The 18699-nt window shown below is 32.3% G+C and overlaps 1 long non-coding RNA gene across 1 annotated transcript; it reads right to left on the bottom strand.

The window, feature by feature from the left end:
• Positions 1 to 15160: 15160 nt before the first annotated feature.
• On the bottom strand, positions 15161 to 16163 carry LOC107950493 (uncharacterized). Its single transcript, XR_001698080.2, has 3 exons — positions 15884 to 16163; positions 15549 to 15633; positions 15161 to 15464 (listed from the first exon to the last, which is right to left on the bottom strand). It is a non-coding gene; the product is annotated as an uncharacterized lncRNA (long non-coding RNA).
• Between the last annotated feature and the right edge of the window lie 2536 nt (positions 16164 to 18699).

Here is an 18699-nt window from a genome sequence, read left to right as displayed (position 1 = left end):
AAAGCGTCGAACATGTTATGCTTTATCAATAGTGTTATGAGACTTGGAAGTGAATTCCTCCAAGTATTTGGATTTGTTATTATTGAAAATATTTTACCTAAATATTGTTCTAGCCCGAAGAAGAAGAGGACACTTGTAGTTGTCGGAAAAAAACAATGGTTGCTTTGTGTTCAGGTCATTACGAACAGTATTGATTTCAAATCATACCATCTTTAGCCTGAACAAAATGACACTTAAAAAAAAAATGGTTTTATGTCAATATGAGTTTCAAGCTTGAATTCATCCCAAACCATATAATCCTTAATAAAATGAGGACACTTATAGTTACAAGATATTGACTTTGTGCCAATTTCAGTTCGGGTCATTACAAGCAAGGTTAATCTCAAATCATAAAATGTATGGCACTTGTAGTTATGTTCAAAAAAGAAATTGCAAATCAAGTTGACTTTGTGCCAATTTTAATTTCAACTTCAACTTGTTCTGTGTTCGAGTCATTAGAATTTGGATTTAGAATTCAAAATTTTAGTATTAAATCATTTTAAATTATTTCAAATTTAAATAGTTTCGTAAATGTGCTAATTTGAGTTTATGTAAATTTAAATTTTAAATTTTTCATCATCACGTCATATTAGTTTAGATTCGAGTTTGAAGTTGAATTTCATAGGGAGAAGTGTTGTTTGTATGTACAGCTTAAGCACTACAACACCCTTAAAACATGTTCATCGATTATGATCTTTAATGGTGTTAGGTTTTATGTTTTTTTTTTGAAGGATTTATGTTCTTATATGAATGTCCTTATTTGGGTTGTTTGATCAACTAAGGTATCTTACTCATCATTCATCCTTTAAAAAAGACTCCATTATTAAACCATAGAGATGGAACCAAGAATATAACTTTATGATAATAATTGTAATATATACCTAAACATGGGGCCTCTCTATCTCACATCATAACTAATGTGCAAATATATTATACTTTGTGTAGTAAATCTTGCGAGCCTCACAAAACACTTATAAAAAGCTTAACACGTGTCTTTTAATGGAACCAACGATACCGCGAACTCACAGCTAGTTCGCTAACCATAACTTGATGAACTTTAAAACTGTGCACTTCCGTTAAGGCAATATGAGAACTACGTGGAGCCTCAAAGTAATTGATTGCTAGTTGTCCTAACATGTCTCGTCCTAGGACGTCACATCACCGCCACTGCAAGGGTATGAAATCAAACTTTCACACCAACAATCTTAGGGCACGTAGCTAAGTCTGCCCCCACTATAAAAGGGTCATACAAACAACTCACATAGTTTTATTCTCATATACTTCCCACACTAAACCTCTAAACTATTTCCACGAGATAAAAAATTCTTTCAACCTTTATACTCCCTCCTTCTTCATCAACCATCATCCTCTTCCCTTCTTAATTCATTGGTCGACAATTGGTGTAGTAAGCGTAGACAAACCATGTTAAATTCAGGAATGATCATCCCAATAGAGGTTTGACCTAGCTAATAGCCAAGTTTCTAATCCCGTCGGTCACAACATAGAAGCAAATGTTAACCAAGCTAGAGCAACCCAACATTCAGATTCATTGCATGGCAACAAAAACATAATCCCGCAATAATCAAAATAACCCACAAAGCCAAAATCAAAAAAATCCCTACTAGCAAAATCCATGCCAGTGTTTTCATCAATATCCTTCACGGTATTGTAATCCCTAAAACTAGCACCATACTGAAGCATCACCGACGAGTCAAGGGTCTCGGCATTATCAGTCTGATAGTCAATAATGTTTGGACATGCAAGAAAGATTAAGGATTATGAAGGAGCAAATGCCTTCTAAACAAAATAAATATGATGAACAACAAAAATTCATCTAGGAGCATATGGAAAGGCAAAAGCAGGTGAATGAGAGAAATGAAAGTAATAAAAAGCTCATTAAGGAGCTTAAAGCAAATAGGAGGAATCAAGAGTAAAATCCCAAGCGTAAAAAGGAAAAATTCATAAATTATGGGCAAGACCGACAACATGCCGACCAATGTAATGAAAATTTAGTAGATAAGGTGTAACACCCTTAAACCCTCACCGATGTCATATTAGGGTCACGGGCATTACTAACCAATTAGAGCATTTAATTTCATCACAAGCAATGGTGCAAGCTAAATATTAACATCACATGATACAGGAGTAATGTATGCTAATTTAATATTTCTATAATCGTGTCTATGCAATTTAATAATGAATTATGCTATATCATACCAATACAGAGTAAAAATTACTCTTACAATCCTTAATACAAGTTTACAGGACCTTAAAATAGTCTAAAAACAGGCAGGGACTAATTTGAAACAATTCTAGAAGTTTAGGGTGAAATCTCAAAATACCTAGAAACAGGAGACACACGGCCGTGTGACTTTCAAATTTGGGACAAACGGCCGTGTCCCAAACTGTGTCTCCGCCCATGTAACTCACTGACTTGGATCACACAACCATGTTGCAGGCCGTGTGGAAACTACACTTATGTTGTTATTCTACACGTTCAGGGCACACGCTCATGTGTGTTGCCCGTGTGTGACTTACAGCCATGTGTCCTTAAATGTACCTTAAAACTCAAGTTTATCAAATTGTGTTTACTTGGACACTAAGCAACCAATTCACCTGTCATTTAACCTATTCAAAACTCAATTAAATATGCTCAAAACAAGTCAAAATAATCATCCTAAGTGTCTAACCAATGTACCCTCATTGGTACCACATTTTATATCTTCCAACATATCAACAACACATCAACCATTCAAGGCTTTCATTCATACCAAATTTGCCAATATTGAACTAACATCTAGCTACTTAGGATATCAAGCTTTAAGCTACAAACACAGACCAAAACCTTAAGCCAAGCTAACATATCAAATATAGCTTCAACCAGAATCATATATATATAAATGACCATTATCGAGCTAGAAAACCAAAATATCAACACATTATAAACAACGTCAAAAAAGGACCTTCTAGGTACATGCCATTACAAAATAGATCATCACCACACTTGAGTCTGGGATGCATTGTTGGATGTTGAATCTGAGGCAAATTGAAAAGTACCTAACCTGCGCACGGAAAACAAAACCGCACGCTAAGTAAAAACTCAGTGGTATTTCTATAATCGAACAATAAAACATATTATAAAGGTTATAATGCATTTTAATATGTCAAACTACAAGTTCTATTACATCATCTAATTATTCAATCTATTTACGTATCTTAAACTGAGCTTATAAACTAATATCCATTATCAACCCTTGTTTCAATTTCATTATACTCAAGTTCTCAGTTCTACAATATAATTTCATCAATCAATCATTAAATCACATATGTAACAGAATAATTCATCACTAATTGAACTCAATTACACAATTGTAATATTATATCATATTTTTCAAATCTATTCAATTTAGTCATTATGTCAATAAGTAATTCGAATCAGTTCAATTCAGCTCGTTCTAACATTTCCACCTTACCATATGTCATTATCATGCAACGCAGTTTGTGAATGTAACAATTGAAAAGATCTAGGTTATAGAAATACAAATTGTAATCTCTGAGCTTTTCATCGACGACCCTGCATTTTCCCTTTTTTTTTCGAGGAATTTGAGTCGACATTAGCTACGGAAATAAATAAACCATGCATATCATTTATATACAAACAATTTCACATTTAATTGCTAATTTATATAACTTTTACACTTTATTCAATTTAGTCCCTAAAGTCGGGACTAACTTAACTTCTACATTTAACCCTAAATTTTAATATCAAATTCACTCTAAGCTGAATTTAATTCCCTAATTCTTATTTCTACCCCTAAATTTCAATTTTTTTTCACAATTTAGTCCCTATTGCTCAAAATCAACAATTAATTCCATAATTTAGTTCTTTTCCACTTCTAACTTAAAAATCTATCAATTTAATCCCTAAAACTCCAACTAATCAACAATGGTAACATTATCAATCTTGAACAATATTAAAAATTTCAACATGGGTCAACTACCCCTAAATACCGAGATTCTAAAAACGTAAAAATTATAAGGAAAGGATTAAATTAAACTAACCAATTTGAAATTGAAATGCTTGAAACCCCTAATGTCTTTCAACTCTTTCTTTCTTCTCTTTATGTTCCGAATGCATGCAAAAGAGAATTGAAAATTCTCTTTCATTCCACTTTCCTTAATATTCTTTTCATTTGTTTTCATTTTATTTATTATTAAAACATAAGTTTTATTGTTTAATTTAATTAATATTATAACACTATCATCATCAACTGCCCCACAACCATCCAACATCATTTAATTAGTGGTTTAATTACTACTTTAGTCCCTTTTATTTATTTAAACTTATAATTCAACTTTTCACATTTACGTGATTTAGTCCCTGTATCATAATAGTTCCTAATTCATGCAATTTACTTATCCAAAATTTAATTCGCCTCTAATATAACTCCGTAAATATTTTTATGTAAATATTTAATAAAAATATTTACGAGTCCAGTTTACAGAAACAAGATCCCGATACCTCAATTTCCAAAATCACTGACTTTAGAACCGATACACTTGTACATTGTCTAACTTTCCAAAGAATTAAAATTATTAGACCAAACAACAATATAATACTGTAATACCCTCATAAATATTAGTAAATAATATCCATAAATTCTATCATTAGAAAACAACATTTCGAAATCATCGTTTCTGACTCCACTGACTTTCGAGTTGTTACATAAAGATGTTGATATGGATGATAAAGATAATGATGAGGATTATGATGATAGTTGTAATTGTGCTAGTCAAAATACTTTGGAACAAAAAGTAGAGAAGTTAGAAAAACATTTACATGATTTTCAAAAAATGAAATCCTCTGGGTTAATGATGAAGTATAAAAATGAGCCCCTAGAACATGCCAAACCGAGCATATGATAAGATACGAGCTTGATGTGTCACTACTCAAATCGGACTAACTTATAGCAAAACAATTTGGCAGAAACTTTATAAAATTATTACAAAGTTATACATATAAACATATGATAGTTGTGGTTTTACTGAAGTTTAAATGAAATCATTAACAATTTGAAATAGCGTTCAAGCCATTTGGCGTATAAGTTCAAATATAATAGTTCATTAAACAGAATGCAATAATTCACAACCAGACATTGATACTTAATAGAAATCTTGTAAAAACATATTTTTTTCAAAATATAAGTTATTTATACAGTTCATTTCCAAAATACATTTATATGCCACCCTCAAAAGTCATGCATGATATAGAACAAAATAGTCAGCTCACAATAGCAGCAGCACTATGGCGTAGTCCTTTTAACAAAGTCTTCCTTCAGTCAGCAAGCTTAAGAAGGAAAAAGTAACAGAGTAAGTTCATATGAGCTTAGTGAGTTCCAAAAAGAAATCATACATAACATTACTTACAATACAACCGAACCTTTCAGAGACACTTACACACAATGAACATAGTACGCCTAATGGCGTATACCGAAAATAAACAGACTGGGTACGCCAACTTACTTAACACATGGGAGTATACTATTCACTAACTTAACATAACTTAGACAACACATCTTCATGCCAACCATGTATCAAGAATTCAAAATCACAAGCATATTATACATTCTCATTTTCATACATTCACCTCCTTAATATCTTATATCATTTTCATTCAGAATAGCATGTTTTATCGTTACCTGCCAATCCGGTTTGCAATATAGCTGTCCTACCGGAGGCTACACAAACATATCTCATCTTCTCCAGCACCACAAACCAGATCATATCATGCATTTCAGAAGAAGATGGTAATGGCTTAAGCATGAAGAACGACACTTATTTTATATCACAAACTGACTGAACTCAGACTGATGACTTTGGATATCCATTATCCACATATACTCATTTCATCCAGTACAGATGAGGATTAATTACCTTACATGAATTATTTAAACAAGAAATTTACAATACATGGAAGTAAGAAGGAACTCACCAAAAATTCTAGCACAATCTAAAAAGCAGGTCCTTTGCCTTTATCACTTGGACCCTCGTTAGCTTATTGAGCTAAAATAAATATATTTATGCATATCATATCATCAATCTATCAAATTTGAACATGCATGCAAGAATCAACAACACTTAATCCAGAATCAAGAAGTTTCATTCCTCACACACCATTCTAGCGTCTAAGCATGCAGTACGAAAAACTCATAAATGACTTCAATGATAACCTAAGGGTTCATCGAAAATTATCAGTGAGCTGGTACTAACGTATATGTTGACTAGATACTGCAAACCTTCACTTTGAAGAAGTTCTCTAAACTTAAGCTTTTTAGAGACTTTCAGAAGAAAATCAAGAAAGAATAAGACATAAAAGGTGTTCAGAAAGACAAGCGCTATCCTTGTATACTTAAGCAGAGAGACAAGAATTAGTGGAAAAATCATATAATTCCACTAACTCTCTTAATTCACGTGATTGAGTGCACTTAACAAAATTTAGGTCTTATCATATACAATAGTCTAGTTCTATTCTAACTAGACTTCAACTTGACTGACTAAGAGCCAGTTCTTCATTGCTTTTGAAAAAGTGCTTTTGAAAAGTGTTGTGGAAAAATGCTTTTGAGAAGTGCTTTTGAAAAGTTTGGTTTAAAATTTGAATGTTTAGCATTGCTGTCAAAAAGTGCTTTTAAGAAATAAAATGTCTATTTTAGACATGTTTTTATCAAGTAACAAATATGCATTTAAATAATATTTAAATTAGTTAATATTATTATATTTTAGTAAGAATATAAAAAAATTATTATAACTTGTTGTTAATATTTTAATATATGAAATATAAATTTTAAATATTTTTAAGCAATAAATATTAATTAATTATAAAATTTAATTATAATATATAAGCTATATTTTAAATATTTAAATATAACCATTAAATATTTGTAATTATTATTATTTTTTAAAAAATTTATTTTTAATTAATGATTTTAACACATTTGTAATTAAGCACCAAGAAAAAAAAGGAAAATACTATGTTATTGGAGGGGTGAAAAAGTAATTAAGCACCAAAAGTGCTTTTGGGAGATTAAAAGCTAAAATTTTTAGCTTCTCCTTTTCATAAGTGCTTGTGAAAAGCACTTCTGAAAAGTTAAAAATTTTAGCCAAAAGCAGCTTGTTCTTCACAGTTTTTTTTAAAAGTGCTTTTGGAATCAGAAGTGCTTTTTTTAAACAATGAAGAACTGGTCCTAAATCACCATACAAAAATAATAAACAAAACTAAACAATTGCGAATTTAATGAGGTCGCCCAAACTATCTGGGTTGGGCAAATACTTAACAAAAGAGTCCGCCAAACCTTAGAGCTCGCCAAACTAAGATTTCATCAAATGGCGTATTACCTTAAAAGGTAAAGCCACTTTAAAGAAGTGGGCTATCTAAGTTCGTTTTAAAATAAGCGTGTTACCTTAAAGAGGTAAAACCACTTTAAAAAAGTGTGTTATCTAAGTTCGCTTTAAAGAAGCATGTTTAAATAAGTGTGTTACCTTACAAAGGTAAAGTCGCTTTAAAGAAGTGTGCTATCTAGGTCCGCTTTAAAGAAACGAATTACCTTAAAGAGGTAAAGCCACTTTAAATAAGTGTTATCTAAATTCACTTTAAAGAAATGAGTTATCTTTAAGAAGTCAAGCTAAAAATAAATTTACATTAAGAAAGCAAATGAATAGATCGATTGAAGAAAATCATTTTAATTACAAAATAAATCAAAGAGCTCTTAATCCTCTCCACCTCCACCTCCACCTCCACCATCTATTTCTTCCTCTCCAAGGGTTGAGTTAGCACGAGTACCAGGAGGAAACAATACAACAGCTCTTAATCCTTTCTAAAAGCCTCCCATTAAAGACCAACAGGATTGAGTATATCAAAGTTCATTATAGTATCGCAAAATTTACCCAATAGAACATTGGAAACATTGAGTGGGTCATGAGCCACTTGAATGCCAAGTGTAGCACCATGCTGAGCCCATTTGAATGTGCTTTTAACTTTAGCTTTTGCAGTAGTTATGGCTTCCTCGATGACTTTGTTTTTCTTTGCCTTACCTAAAGTGACTTCAATATCTTTCTCCTTTTTGAGAGCTTTAATGGCAGCTTGAAGAGATTCGATTCAACATCTTTTTTCTTCAAACTTTTCTTTATATCTTCTTTCATGACATTCATATTCGCTTTATATTCATCCCTAAGTTGAGCAGCTTCGCCGTTGTGAGATCTCTTCAAAGAAGCAATTTCATTCACACACTTCAAAGTCATCTCTTTCATGCGAGCTTCAAATTCAACTTTCTCCTTCTTGAAAGCCCTCATTTTCTCCTGTCAGCTTCGTAGCTTCTTCCTTCAATTTCATATTTAATTCTTCAAAAGGTTTAATTTTTTTTCTTTTAAAATGGCTTACCTTGAGGTGACTTCATAAACTAATTTCTTCAAAACCTCATTCTTAGTATTTAAGTTTTACAGTTGAACTTCTTTTTGCTTTAAAGATTTACTCATATGTTGGTGCGCAAAATTCTTCTCATATTCTTGAATGTCAATTTTCTTCCATAAATCCATAGGGTACATTACAGGTGGGCCCTCAATCTATTTTGAAAGAAACCATCCCAACATTTTTTCGGTTGCTTTGTTAGGATGAAAGAAGATGCATGATCCTTCAAATCCTCGCTAAAGAAAATAGCAGGAATAAGGGCTTATAAGACTCTCCATTATCCCACCAGGTTAAATCCCAGAGGAAGTACTGCTCATGGCTGGAGAACTTTGAGAAGGTCCTCTAGATGTAGAAAGAACGCCAACAGAAAGAGAGTTTATTCAAGTTATTGAAACACCAATAGAATGAGGAATTGATAAAGTTAAAAAAGTTGAATAAAGAGCAACTGATGATGCAGATGAGCTTGAAGTTGTGTATTATGGTGGATATACTAGGGAAAGAACCTACTAAAAGAGAATCAAATTAAGTTGTTAGTTTTAAATAAAATAGTGGGTATACTAATCAAGAAAATAATGCATAATAATAGACTTATTACCGGATATATTTAAGGAAACAAAGCCACTAAATAAGCTCTGCGAACTTGAAGATAAGCCAGTTAAAGGAGCAGACTCGTTACATAAACTCAATGGAAGAGAATGAATAATATGAGTGATTTCGCTAGAGTTACTTGAAGAGGCGGTGAAAGGGGATTGATTTTGTGTGGTTGAACTCCTAGAATAACAGTTTTCTGCTTTTTCTTTTGTTGTTGATCCTTGGAAGGAATAGGAGGCCTATGATTTATGAGTTCACTCTTTACAGAACTTAGACTTTTATTAACTAATTCCTTAATGTTTGAGTCTGAAGTGGCTAAAATTGGTGAACTAAAGACAATCGAGGCAGAAGCAATTTAAGTACAACTTGTTGAGGCAATTAAAGAAATGAACGTTTGAGTTATAGGAAATGTTGAGGCAAGTGCTGTGGACATGTTGAGAGTAGCAAGAACCTCAAGGTTAATAGAAATACCCTTATTATCTCTTGCATGTTTATAACTCCAAAAGATATAGACTTTTATAGCCTTTTCAAACTAATAATTCATGTAAATTTTCAAGTGTTTTTTATCATATTTTTGTAATTTTATTACATAATATCTAATTTGGAAAAAATTAAATCTAAATCTCTAATTTTAATTATTTATATGCTAAAATTACATATTTTTTTCCAATTCGGAGCAATTTAGTGCATTTGAAGAAAGGACAGTCTTAAAGGTGGTGTTTTGAAACTCAAATATTGTAGCATCCCTATAGCACAAGCCATGCAAAGGAGGGATGATTAATAATTAGGTTTTGAAGCCCCAATTAAGGGATTAATGGACATGCTTAACCCAACTCAGAATTTGGGGAGAAAAATTAGACAGTCTGCTACGAAGAAAAGAGCTCGAATTTCCTATTAAGGGAGAGAGGCCAAATTGTCCATCAACGAGCCCAAATCAACCATCCAAGGCTGATTAAAGTATTTAGAAAACAACCAAAAAACTACCTCATATTTTTGTTCAAACCCCTTCCCCTTTTAAAGCTTCTTCTCTCATTTACCAAGCTAAATTTAGCAAAGCCATTAACTTCATTCCCTTAAAGCAAGGTTCGGCCATGGGGGAGATACTTTCAAGGCTTCAATTTGCTAAAAATAGCCACTCCCTTCATGTATAAATAGGCCCTATCTGATCACTCAACTCATCACTCACTCACTCATCATCTATTTTCCTCTCTTTCATTCTTCTACTTCCCATTTGAGAGAATAACGTAGAAAGTTGAGAGAAGAAATTCCAATGCGTGTTGGGAAGAAAATTTTTGACATTCCTAAGGAGATTTGTGCAATACGAGCAAAGCAAAAAGAAATAAGGGAGCATGAGCAAAAAAACATTGGATTTGTCTTCTTGTTCTTCCTATTTTTACTTTTACTTTGTTTTTCATTGATGAACATGTTTGTCAAATATTTTTTTCAGCTTAATCATAACGACTTAAATTTATTATTGTTACATTGATTATGTTTTTTAGCTTAGATTTATTAAAATGTTGTTAATGATGTTATGTGTCTTGGCTGTTCACTCAGTCAAATAAAATCATGACATGTTATATGTGTATTATGAATGTGTGGGTGCAACTGAATTAATAATTTAATCAGACCTAGATTGAAATTAATTGGCACACTATCTAATTTATGCATGTTTGATCTTATTTATGATAAAATAGGTTAAATTAGTAATAATATTGAAAAAACTTATTACCTTTCATAACCCTAGAATTAATGTGATTAAACTATTTCAGCATAGAAATATTTCGTTACCTCACTTAATATGAATAATCGCTTATGAAAATTACCAAGTTGATTTAACATAAACTTGTGTTATAAAAATTTAATAATTTAATAAGTATGATTTCATGAGTTAATGAACAGTCGAGTTGCCATGGGTTTTTTTCTGTACGTCATTACTAGGTTTTAATAACTCATAGTTAAATAAGATAATTAATCTAGCACATTTATGTCATTGATGTTTGTTTTTGTGAATTGTTGCTTTTATCTGTGTTTTTCTTTCATTTAATTTTTCTTAGGTGATTTTTAGTTAAACAGAGTAGTTTGTCTAATTGACCCTTAATTATTTTCAATACCAATTTGCTAAGTCTTATTTCACAAAATTTTCTTATACAATCCCTATAGAGATGATACTCTTTACTTATCACTTTATTTCTTGTCAATGGTTGTATACACTTGCATATCAATCGAATTATCTCAAGACACAAGTAAACTTTCTCCTCCACATAAGTTCTTCGCAAACAGTTAGTACTCTAAATTCTAGCAAAAAAATAAGTAATAAAAGCTACACACACCGGAACTACTACTAGAAAACCAATTAAAACTTTCACAAAGAACTTCATCAAAAATCTCACAACCTAATGAAACACTTAAGGGATAAATCTTAGCTCCAGATACCTTACTATGACTATTCATCTTTAATGAGAATGTTTCACTTGGTTACAATAGTTCACTTGCCTAGAATATAAAAAAAAAACCTGCGAAAACAAATGCAACAAATTAGAAAGTTTGAAGTAATACCTCCAATACTAGATTGTGTATTAAAGTCTGCATGAGACTTGGTATCTTTCATATTCTCGCTTGAGGGACCTTCACCAACAAAAGGAAGAGAATTTGAATATGGATCTCTTATTCTCTTTTTACGAACCTCCAAATTAGGTCCTTCACTCCCCTCAGCTGGTTCTTGAGTAACATCAACAATTTTAACTCCTTAAATGGTTTCAATAGCTCGTGAAACTTCAATCACCTACGCAGTTTTCTTTCTTTTTATAGCTCTTGGAACCCTCGTAGCTACACATTTTCTTTCTCCTTTCTGGCTTCAATAGTCTCATCTACACTATTGACAAAAGGCATACTCAAATAACCAATTTTTGGGTTCTTTAAATAATCCTAAAAGAGTTTATGCTATTACATTGTTATACCCATATATGTTCAAGCCTCATCACATGGATTTGTTCCATCAAGTTGAGCTTCACTGAGGGTATTGAAGTCCACATCATCTCAACTATTTTGAATTTTCTCCATTAAGCTGAATCGCCAAACGTTCCTCAAGCTGTGAACTTGCTTATACCTAATTGGCGGACTTATTTGCAATCTTTTGAATTGAGCCTCTTCTACTGCATTTAACTGTTGGATCATCATTACGCCCCATGGCGCGGCGGAAAAATTATTCTGGCGATCGTCAACCAAGGATCCATGTACGAGGAACAAATCAAGTTGAAACAAAGGTTGAAAATATACCTTTCAAAAACTGAAAAGCAATGAATGACGTTGTTGATAGGATCCCTTTCGGAGATGGCGATTCCAAGTCGCAACAATAACATATCGGCTTCTACATAATCCATCAAGAGACCTAAAATATTGATCCCATTATGTAAGAGGGATAAATCATGTCTTGATCAACCATATCCCACTAAATGGATTGTGGTATATCCAAGATCAGTTTTATAGTACAACTTGTTAAGGTATATGTTTGATTGTATCAACATATACGACTCACGATGTTGAGACAATGATGATCTCAAGTCTGAGGGTCATATACATAGTTATCACTATGAGTAATATTAGTGGCTATTACATAATAATCCAAGAAACATACTCATGGCAGGTTAGTCTAGTATGTTTTTCTCTAACACATACACATATATTGAGTTTGACGTCCCTATGTCAATGACAACACTTTGTCATCAATCAACTATACATTAGTCTCAATGCATTATCATTGTCCAAGCCCATAATAAAACTTGACGAATGACCTTTTTAGAATATGATACTTTATTATTAACTAGTTTATTTATACACACAGAAAAGAAACTGAAATAACAATGGCAATGCCTTGCATTAAAAATAAGGTAAAAACGAGTATGTGATTACAATCATCTTATGATTGGTCTTTGGGCATACTCTAACATTAACGAACAAGGATCTCAATTGCTTTTTTCAGTGGAAGGTTTAACCCAGGCCAAAAGAAAAGGGAATTCCCCATAAGTTCACTTAATTTCAATATATATATCCCTCGCCAAATGCAAGTTGTTGGTGGTGTTATCTACAACAGCTTTCCCTCCCCTTAGAGTGGCAAACATTACAAACCCTTTTTTATTGCTTTCACTAGCAGGGGTTACAATGTATATTCTTCTGAATAGATTTACAGAAGTTTATTCTCCATGTAGCTGGTAATCTAATAAATACCCATTAAAGTCCACCACAAGGAACCCATTAATTGCCCAAGAGTCACCTCGTATGAATTCAACAATTCTACAAAGAAAAGATACAGAGACATATGAAACCCTACTTCAAAAACGTATAAGGGCAAAAGAAACCAACGATTTTCTCTCTTACAATTTTTCATATCACTCAATCGAATGTTTCCCCTTCAAAATGTAAAATTTGTATCTAAAATTACTAAAACACGTAATTACCCTACACTCCAACAATTTTCACATCTCATCTACAAACGTTGTACACTCAAATTCCTTACTTTCAGCAGGAACACTAAGCAATCTCGGAACCATGTTTTGCTAACAATAAAAAGGAAAATGAAAAAGTAATATAAAGAAATTGAAGTGATTAGAACCTATCAAACTAAATTGCACCAAGAACACAGAAGAAAGAGGAATTGTAGAAATTTAAAAACATAGAAAGCAAATGGTGATGAGGCTTAAAAATTTATCCATATTTATAAATAAGGTGAAACCCTTTGATTACTATGAAACTTCTTAGGTAAGTTATCACGTGCACATGCATGCACCATCACATGTGCACAAGAAAGGTCCCTCCAATTAACACACAGCATGTGTATCTAAATATTAAAGATGATGACGATTTCATTGGAAATTCAATCAACACATCGTTACACATAGCACATTTTGCCAAATTCATCATTCAACTCAAATGAACAAACAAATAACAATCATTTATCCCACTATAAATTTAAATAGTTTAAATTTTTCAATTTTTTAAAATTTAAACTACAAATTTAAAATATATATATTCAAACTTAGAATGAGAACCCCTATACAATGTATAACACTTCATCATAATCTTTAAGACGTTTCCATCATAAACACCCATGCTGAGACTTTTTCACCAGGCTCACGAAGGTCACTTTATAACCTTCACTTGCCTGGGGGGAAATTGTTGCACCTTGTCTAGCGAACCTTGCGAACCTCACAGAACAACATAAAGAACTTGACATGTGTCTTCCAATGGAACCAATGGTACCACGAACCTAAAGCTAGTTTGCGAACCATAGCCTGGCGAACTTTAGAACGGTGCACCTTCGCTGAGGCAATATGAGCACCACATGGAGACTCAGAGTAATTGATTGTTAGTCGTCCTAAAATGTCTCACCCTAGGACGTTATATCACCACCATTACAAGGATATCAAATCAGAGTTCCATGTCAACAAACTGAGGGTACGTAGCTAAGTTTGTCCCCACTATAAAAAAGACATGCAAATAATTCATGTAAATCTATTCTCAAATACTTCCCGCACTGAACCTGTAAACTATCTCCATGTGGCCAAAATTTCCTTCCAACCTTCATACTCCCCTCTTCTTTATCAAACCATCATCCTCTTCCCTTGTTACCTCTCACTAATCAACAAGACTAAATAATATATTGCCATTATCGGAATCGAATACCCCCCCCCCCTTTTCATTTTTAAGTGGCTTACGCCTCATTACAACCGGTTTAGCGCATGCATGACGATTGGCCACGATTGAACAACCTCTTGGGAGTACAAACTCCAACACATTCTTAACTCAATTTCGTCTTATAAAAAACCCGAAATCATCCGAATCCATCCCGCTTGTTAACCTTTATTAATTCCCAAAGTCCAACCTTTTACACTCATTTAAAGTTCAAAGTGATTTGATTCAATCATTTATTTTTATTGACATTTAAATCACTTTAGGACCAAATAGGTAACTGCACAATTTATGAATTGGTTTACAGCTCAAATGAATCTGAACCACCAATGTCCTTTTCATTAGCCACATAATTAATTAATTGAAAAGAGAAAAATAAAATAATTACTGGAAATTCGCTGATTATTTTCTTCCATTGCTTAAGAAAATTACAAAGATGAAGAAAAACAGAAACTTAAAGCAACAAGTTCTTCAAACCACAAAACACAAACACACCCATCATCACTATCTATAAATTATAATTTTATTAGTGTTAAAAAGATTAATCCTCCTAAGAATTTAAACCTAGCATCACAATATATATAGTGAGATTACAGAGAATATTTTTGTTTATTCTCAGCTGATAAAGATGATGGATGGATCACAGCAACATTCATCAATAAGACAACAGCAACATAAAGCTGCAAGACTGCCAAAAATAAAATATATAAATTAATTAAATTTACACATTAAAAGAATAAATTAAAATTAATTCAAAAATATTGCACCATACCAGCCCTCAAGGAAACCGGGTTCTCTCCTAGGTGGTGGAGCTGCATATTGCGGTGGTGCCATCACTGGGGGACCTTGATAATAACCTGCTAACCAAAAAAATTTATAATACAAAATTACACCAAAATCTACCCTTAATATTTCCTTTAATCCAAAGGGAAAATCGGCCAAGAAAAAACACAAATCACCCTAAAAATAAAACCCCATCGCCATAAACAAAGGAAGTTCTTGAGAAAAAATAAAAACAATGGCCAGTAATGTAAAAACTGAGAACTTAAGTAACTTGCAGAGGCTTTATAAGGGGAAATTTACATAAAAAAACAAAGAAAAGAGTACCTTGAGCAGGGTAGGGATAAGCATATTTGGGGTCACTCATTTTTTTTTTTTGCAAACTTGCAAAGCCTCTAGAAAATACCAAGAAAAAAAAAGGATAGATGGGACACAAGTTTTAGCTTGGAATTATAGATTATATAGTGCTGAATATGGTTTGGTATAGATTTATTATATTTGGACTTTGGGTGTTGGGAATTTTATTTCTTCTCCTTTCTCTTTCTTCCTCTTTCCCTTTTTCTTTTTGATTAATTTTGAAATCTAGTTAGGTCTAACACCTAAACGGAAAGTAATATTTTTTTAATATTATTTTTTTACTAAACTACTTATTATCCATAAATTTTTATTTCGATTACTTAACTTTAAACCAGTTACAAAATAATAATTAAACTATTCGAAAATTTTGACTTAAGTAACTGGACTGTTAAAGTTATTATTGTATGATTTTTTTTATTCACATCGCTTATACTAATCGAAAAATTTTATTTCCCTTTTTTTTCTACGGTTCAATTGTTTTTCATAAAAGAGTTTTAAATGTCATGAATCTATGAGTCAAAATATAAATATATTTTTTCCACTCTTTGATACTAAGCATCAGACCAATTTAGATCTAAAGTATGTTTTCTATTCATCGATGGGTATTGATCTTTTATATCGATCATCACTTGAAACTTGCTAGTTAAATTCTTTTTTTTTTTTGAAAATGAAAACATAAAAGTCTAATAATTTAAATAAAATATTTTGAGTAGTTCAATTACTTATACGAAAACTTTTGAATAATTTTATAACTATTTTTTAATATTTTAAAATTAAATAACTATAACATAAATTTACTAATAATTTAGTGGCATTAACTAGATTTTAATTTTTAATTTTCATTTGTAGAATTTAAGCTTTAAAAATATAAATATATAACTTGTTACTATTCGACTGTTTTGTTTATAGAATTTTAGTCAATTATTCTCAAGTTCAAACTTTCTCACCGTCTATGTCACTTGGGTTTTTATTGAAATTGCTTAGGGCACTCCTTTAAACTCAAAGCGATAACGTGCAGCTAGAGAAAAAGGTTTGCCTCTGCTTACGCGAAGTGATGATTTTCTGATAGGTGGCCGTTGGATTGCTAAAAGAAACGAGTGGAGTGGCGTAAGCAAAAGTTCTGGATTCCTGAGACAGCTCAGCATTTCGTAATCATCTTCTAAACAAAGTAAAGAAATTTAGGTAAAGAAACTGTGGGATTTCGATATTAAGTAAATTAATTTGATTCAAAAAATTAAAATAATTTATTTTTTTTAATTTTCGTTTTCCATTTATTTTTCCCTACGTGAGAAAAAGAAAAAATATTAATAATAATTCAAGTGTCGAATTCTTATTGGTCCGTATAATTTAATTTTTAATCTTTACTTTCCTTCAAATAAAAACTTAAATAACAAATAAAATAAAACTTCCCCAAGATCAATTTTCGTTTTACCCACCCAATTCAAATCCAATAACCCTGAACTACTGAAAAAAAAACCCAAACATCGAACGCGCAATCATCATAAACCCATAGGAAGCTGGATTGGAATGATCGAAACAAGTTCCTGGTTAATGATTTTCAAATGCTCAAGAGTATAATGCGTGAAAAAATATATTCTTCATCCCAGTATAATAATAGAAAAAGGTCCCTTGAAAACCAACAATAGATTTGAACAGATTTTAATGTTAGATTTTGAAGCTTATGATGTGGGTGGACACTTCGCTGTATACATTGCCTAAAGTAAATGTTATGAGTAGAATTTAAATCAGGAAAATATGATGTATGGGATGAAACGGTGCGTTAGAATTAAGGGGTAATGTCTTTAGTGAAATGGTGGCAGCATCAACGGACTAGCTGGCGATTGTAACTAACTTTGCCACGTTTACTTTCTCTTTCTTTTAAACTCTAGCTGTAAGGAAAGGTGGTTATCAAAATACATACACAAAAAAGTTGCAGAAAACTTCTCTCCCTTTCTCCTTTTTTTTCTTTTGTTTTCCTTAATGTTATGGGTAGAATTTAAATCAGGAAAATATGATGTATGGGATGAAACAGTGCGTTAGAATTAAGGGGTAATGTCTTTAGTGAAATGGTGACAGCATCAACGGACTAGCTGGCGATTATAACTAACTTTGCCACGTCTACTTTCTCTTTCTTTTAAACTCTAGCTGTAAGGAAAGGTGGTTATCAAAATACATACACAAAAAAGTTGTACTAAACTTCTCTCCCTTTCTCCTTTTTTTTCTTCTTCTGTTTTCCTTATTGCTCTAACTCAGATTTTAGAGTGTATCAAAAGTATCAGAGCTCACTTCAATCCCTACTATGGCTGGAGATGGTGTTTCTACTATCTTACAAAAAGAGATCAGTGGAATGCAGTAAGAAATTTCCAAGATTCAAGAGGAATTGGTTCGACTGGACAATAAGATGGACACTAAATTCCAAGAGTTCAAGGACAAGTTTAGAGGGGACCTTCAAACCTTTCTTGGCCAATATTTTGGACCACCCACTACTGGAGTCATTGGCAAGGGAAAGAGCGTTATGGGGGGAGCACCACCTGGTTTTTCTCCTAAAGATTTTGTTGTGCCAAATGCTAGTCAAGTTACTGCTGGGGTAAGTGTTGCTCTACCTATTGACATAGGCAATTTCCACCTGCAGAATTACTCGCCTTTGGTTGATGGATCTGACAGACCTAGTAGGCTCGAGTGTCCAAAGTTCAATGGTAATGATTTTAGAGGATGGTGGCCTAAGCTGGAGCAATTCTTCAAGGCTAAAGGAACTCCTAAGACAAGCAAAGTTCATACAGTGATGC

This window comes from Gossypium hirsutum, chromosome D03, assembly GCF_007990345.1.
Source record: "Gossypium hirsutum isolate 1008001.06 chromosome D03, Gossypium_hirsutum_v2.1, whole genome shotgun sequence".
NCBI lineage: Eukaryota > Viridiplantae > Streptophyta > Magnoliopsida > Malvales > Malvaceae > Gossypium > Gossypium hirsutum.
Note: the sequence above shows the minus strand (reverse complement) of the source record. Positions and strands in the feature narration are given on the sequence as shown.